Below are 6,535 nucleotides of genomic sequence, written 5' to 3'. Positions count from 1 at the left end.
TAGTGCTGCAGTTACAAATGTGCATCATCATGACCAGGAAACTAATATTTTACTTACCAAAAAGGGGAGTTGATCATTGTTATATAAAAGCAAAAGAAGCTAAAATTGGCTAAAAAAAATAAATAAAAGTTCAGCATTCAACAGTCACTTATTCTCAGCATTTTGACCAGTTATGAGTCTCAACAGTTACAGGTTACAGCTGCCTACTGCCAAAAGAAGCTGGCACTATTCCATAGGCATAAACATAATTAAATAAAAGGTAATAAAATGGGTACATCATGACCATTTAACACGCCAATAGCAGTTACTTCTCCATGAGGACCTGTGATGTCTCCAGGCACAGGCTTTTGAGGTTTATAGAATCACTATGAATTCCCTCCTGTGGAAATGGACCTCAACTCTGAAAATAAGTGGTTAGTTTACTTAGATAATAAACCTCCTGCCACTATTGCACAAATAGACACATCTTGCCTGGCAGGAGGGTAGCATGCAGGGTCCAGAGCTGAATAAGACTGTTGATAACAATTCTCCCTCAATAGTCTGCATGGGGGCCCGGCAGTGGTGGTGCACACCTTTAATTCCAGCACTTGGAAGGCAGAGACAGGTGGATCTCTGTGAGTTTGAAGCCAACCTGGTCTACAGAGTGAGTTCCAAGACAGGCTCCAATGCTACAGAGAAACTCTGTCTTGACCCTCTTCCCCCCAAAAAAACTAGTTTGCATGGAGTTTTCTAGCACTATAAGGGCTAGCCAGCAAGAAGGTAGCTTCCAACTCAGGTTCAGCTCAGTTTCTCTATGGCTTGTAACCAATGTGGTATCCTTACTAATGCAGTCTTATCTTCTTGTTTTAGTTGAAAAAAATAAACACAAACCAGCAATATCAATTGTCTGTATTGTTGCATTACTGTATTGCTAGGAAGGTCCCAGAGCCTCCCTGACCAACATCTCATAGGGAATTGGTCGACCCTGCCACTGAGATTTTCCTTTAGTAACTTTATCGCTTCAAGATCTGGGAAACTACTGGATTTTCTGTTTCTTTGCTGAACATGCATACCAAATTTGCTTTCTGGTAGAGTAGAGTGCATAAGGTCTTTTAAATATAGGCTTATATTACCTAGGAATAGGGATAATTTTATTTATTCCTTTTTTATTTGTATCTTTTATGACTCTTCCTGTTTTGTTGCTCTAGCTAAGACTTCAAATACCATATTGCCTAAGAGTAGGAAGAGTGAGCACCTTTGTCTCATTTTTATTTTAGATGAAATGCTTTGAGTACCCCCCACACTTTAAATGTATTTGCTCTAAGTTTGTCATATAAAACTTCTGTTATGTTGAAGTATGTTCTTTTTATTCCTAGTTTCTGCATGGCTTTTACCATGAATGGTTATTAAACTTAGTCAAAAGCTTCTTCTGTGTCTATTGAGATTAACATGTGATTTCTGCCCTTGAAGCTACTGCTAGTTATGTGTTGTTAGGGTTCCTCTAGAGGTTGGGCCACAAAGTCAGCAACCTGCCAACCTTAGAAAGCCTGGACAAGGCTGCATAGTTTTAAGACTTGGTTGAGGGTTATGAGATGTCCCAGATACACGCTGCTTGTTGTTAATAAATAGCTTTAGTTCTTTTCAAAACGCATCTCTCTACTCAACACTAGAATGATTTCTCTTAGTTAAAAATTAAAAGAACAAGGAGGGTGTCACAGTCCTACTCAGCTTGGATGACACACATCACCATTTCTGTCCCATTCTATGAATCAAAATTGTCTTAGTTAGGGGGTTTCTGCTGGTACAACGAAGAACCATGGCCAGAAAGCAGTTGGGAAGGAAAGGCATGACCAGAAAGCAGTTGGAAAGGAAAGGGCTTATTTGGCTTACACTTTAGCACTGTTGTTTATCACGAAAGGAACTCAGGACAGGAACTCAAACAGGACAGGATCCTGAGGCAGGAGCTAATGCAGAGGGCATAGAGGGGGGCTTCTTACTGGCTTCCTTCCCATGGTTTGCTCAGCCCACTTTATTATAGAAACCAGGGTGAGCAGTCTAGGAATGACACCACCCACCATAGGCTGGGCCCTTCCCCTTGATCACTAAATGAGAAAATGCCTTACAGCTGGATCTCAAGGAGGGACTTCCTCAGCTGAGGTTCCTTCTTCTGATGACTCCAGAGCTTGTGTCTTTGTGTGATGCACAAAACCCCCCGGTACAATATTAGATCACTAAATACAGTTCACATTCAAAGGGACAGAAAAAAATATCTTATGAAAGGAAAAACTTCAAAAAACAGGAACATATGTTAAAATCAGAGAAAGCAATATCCACCAACAAGCAGATGAATGGATGAACAAATTGAGATCTATTTCAGGATTTATTTTTATTTATGTGTCAGTGGCTACATGTAGGTATGTACACATGAATGTAGATACCAACAGAGTTCAAAAGAGGGCATCAGATGTTCTGGAATTGAACTTAAAGGCAGTTGTGAGCCACCAGATATGGGTTCTGGGAACTGAACTCTGGTCCTCTCAAAGAATAGCATCCACTCTAAACTGCTGAGCCATCTTTCCATCCCCAAATTGCAATATATTTAAGCAAAAAAATAATCCTCAGTAATTAAAATGATTAACGGAACTGATACAAAATAATATGGGTGAATTTACAAAATGATAAAAGAGCCTAAAAAACAAACACATACATAAAGGTTATTATTTTATCCTGTTACTATACAAGAATGACTAGCAGATGATAAGCATCCTGTGGTTATGCAGGAGTTAAATGGAATTCTATAGAAATATTAGATTTGAGGAGATTTAAGGAAGCAGTCATTTTATACGGTATGCATTTACCCTATGTAAAGCAGATTCATGGGCAACTCAGAACAGAATTAACCCCCAAGATATCAATATTGGAAGCTGGTCCTCAGTTACAATGGATAACATGGTAGAAAGAGGAAGCCAGGGTCATAGAACAACAAAACAGGGCTAGAGGTATTGATATTTCCCAAGAGCAGTTGTTTGGTGAAGGTCAGTATGTCGATTTACAAAGGCAGTGTGGATTTGATGCTCTCACCTTGGCACCATGTCATTTAGCAACCTTAAATGCTTGGGAAAGGTTGAAAAATCAGAAAATATGTCTCAGTCACATACTAAAATTATACAAGGCCCAAAAGAAGCCTTCACACATTTTTTACTAAGATTGAATTTAGCTATAAATAGAACAGTATAGGATCCAAAAGTCAGACAAATATTAATTGAATCTTTGGCTTTTGAAAATGCTAATTCAGAATTCAAAAGGGCGATTAGGAAGTTAAAGACAAGAACAGCACCAACAGATGAATGGATTAGAAATACAGCTGATACTGAATCTCAAGCTTGTGATGCTGTTTTGATAGGAGAAGTAATTTCTAAAAATTTTAAGAAAAGTCAAAATGCCAGATGTTTTAATTGTGGTAAACAAGATCATCTTAAAAGGTATTGTAGGCGAGGTGTTCCTTAAAACAATGTTTTTTCTGGAGATAATCCAAACAGAAGGCCCCAGCCTTCTAGAGTGTGCAGAGGGTTTGGGCAAAGGCCAGAATTGAACAAAAGACAGGTAAGGTAACCCTTTTCCATCAGGAAAGGCCTTAGGGGTCCTCCCATAGGTCTCAGTATCAAACTTAGTTCAATCATTCCTTGTCAGCATTGGAGAAATTCATTCAGAGAGCAAATAAAAGACTTAATGCCTGTTGTTAAAATCCATAATGCTCTCAAGGTGATCAAAGACACAACAACTTCAGTAGATAACATTCAGAGGAGATCATAAGAGAAGTATTTTGGCAAACTTCTATAAATAATCAAAGACTAAAGCTAAAAATACAAATGAATGGCTTTGTAATTGAAGGTTTGATAAACATGGGAACAGGCGTAACAATATTTTTACTAAAATCTTGGCATCTACATTGGCCCATTCAGAATGTAAATATACAGCTTTTAGGGATTGGAACCTTATCTCAGGTAAAACAAATTACAAGGTGGATCAAGTATATATGACCAGAAGGACAGATAGAAAAATTAAAGCCATATGTGGCTTTAATAATATAGAATGTCAAGCCAGGCGGTGGTGGCATGCCTTTAATCCCAGCACTCGGGAGGCAGAGGCAGATGGATCTCTGTGAGTTCGAGGTCTTCATGGGGATATGATTTGTTACAGCAATGGAAAACACAGACTAACATTCCTCCAATCTCAGAAACAAACCATAAAATAAGGAATGCTTCTGAGAGAACTATGAAAAGCTTTTTATCAAGAACAGCCACTGACCATTCAAGGGAGAGCCCACTTGTTTGTCCTGGCTACCCGGCTAGCTTACACCCGAAATAGTCACACAGAAACTGTATTCATTAAATCACTGCTTGGCCCATTAGCTCTACCTTCATATTGGCTAGCTCTTACAATTTAATTTAACCCATTTCTACTAATCTGTGTATCGCCACATGGTTGTGGCTTACCTGCAAGGTTTTGCATCTGACTCTGACAGCGGACCCATGGTGTCTCTTTCCCACTCCGCCCTTCTCCCAGCATGCCATTTAGTTTTCCCCACCTACCTAAATTCTACCCTATTAACAGGCCAAGGCAGTTTCTTTATTTGTTAACCAATGAAAGCAACACATAGACAGAAAAAGGACCTCCCACACCATTTCCCCTTTTCTGTAACTCTAGCTTGATAACTGTTTTGTTATATGTAATTTTACTATGTTAAAGTTAAAACTCACCAGAAGAACAAGACACCAGAAAATAATCAAATTGAGAGCTGAAATCAAAAAAATAGAAACAAAGAATCAATAAGGCAAAGAGTTGGTTCTTCTAGAAAATCAGCAAAATAGACAAACCATTATCCAAACTAACCAAAAGGCAGAGAGAATATTCAAATTAACAAAATCAGAAGCAAAAAGGGGAACGTAACTACAGATATGGAAGAAATCCAGAGAATCATTAGGTCATATTTTGAAAACCTATACTTCACAAAATTGGAAATCTTATAGGAAATGGATAATTTTCTGGGCAAATATCACTTACCAAAATTAAATCAAGAATAGATAAGTTTATTATCAGTAAACCAAATCTAAATATTTTTATATATGTGCATGTATGTGTATATTTACATAATTGTACACACACAGGAATGTATTATGTACATTTATATAGAGGCCAGATATCAACATCTTGTGTCACTTTTCTGGTACCAACTACCCTGTTTTTTTAGACCTTGCCTCTCAGTGTCATGGTGTACTGACCAGACAGGGTGGCTGACCAGCAGTCCTTAGGGATTTACCTATCTTTGCTTTCCCAGAACTGGGATTGCCAGCATGTGCCTAATATTCTTTTAATATGCCAACTGGTACAAAACATATATTGTCATGCTTATCTTGCAAGTACTTTTCAAAATGAGCTTTCTCCTCAGCCCTTTCTGCCATACTTTAGCAAGAAGAAGAAAGAAAGGAGGGAAGGAAGGAAGGAAGGAAGAAAGGAAGAAAGGAAGAAAGGAAGAAAGGAAGGCAGGCAGAAAACATGATACTTTAGCATGAAGTAGGATGAACTGATATGAGGGAAAGCGTGTGGTACACCCAAAAGAGTCACACAGATGAAACAATATCATTGTAACATCCAGTGACAGAGAGGAACAGATGGTAACCTGTTTGTTTAACACTGGGTAGTGAGCCTGCTAACAGATTTCTTCTAGATCCTCTCCTTCACTCACACAGCATTAACACCAGTGGTTAATTAACTGTCTGTGGGCAGAGACCCCAGAGTCCTCGCAGAACTAATGAGGAACTGGCATTCCTCTGGGATGGGAGTGCAGGGATCCCTGCCATGCTGCCCTTTCTTTCTCCGGTGCTACCAAAACGATACTGACTCCCTGGACTCTCGCAGAACCGTGTTGGTGGAAATGGTGTGTGTGTGGAATGACTACAGTCAGTCTCCTTTGGTTCGAGGCTCAGCTCGGATTATATTGGCCGAACTAAATTACTTAACCTGCCTGTGTCTCCATCTCTTCATCAGAAACCAAAACAAATTGCAGTAGTTATATCCAGGTAACATCACCGACGCGAGGTGCTTTGAGAAGTACAGCGTGGCATTCCCAGCCACACTACTGCTGAGCCCTAATGCCAGTGCTTTCAAAGGAGCACAAGCCATCAATTTACTCAGTTTTCATGCAGTGAAATCAAGGGGAGGCTCCATTCAGACCAGAAGTTCCTTATCTTGAGCAAACCTTGGCGGCCACGGGATGAGAAGATTCTGAACTGACCATGGTAAGTCCTGGGATTTTTCTTCTCCTACCGTCCTTCAAAATACCCCATGTCTGGCACACACTGTATTGTCCCATTTGAATTCAATTACTGCATTGAGGGACTATCTTGTAGCAAATCATACTGAAATATGATGGAGGAAAACAGCATGGTTTCCTAAATAATGCTAAATAAAAATAATATAAAAACACATTAAGAGAAACCAGTGGTATATGTCGTTAATCCCAGCAGTCAAGAGGAAAAGATAGGTGGATCTGTGA

This window comes from Microtus ochrogaster, linkage group LG2 (genome assembly GCF_000317375.1).
Source record: "Microtus ochrogaster isolate Prairie Vole_2 linkage group LG2, MicOch1.0, whole genome shotgun sequence".
NCBI lineage: Eukaryota > Metazoa > Chordata > Mammalia > Rodentia > Cricetidae > Microtus > Microtus ochrogaster.
This window is presented reverse-complemented; position numbering follows the sequence as displayed.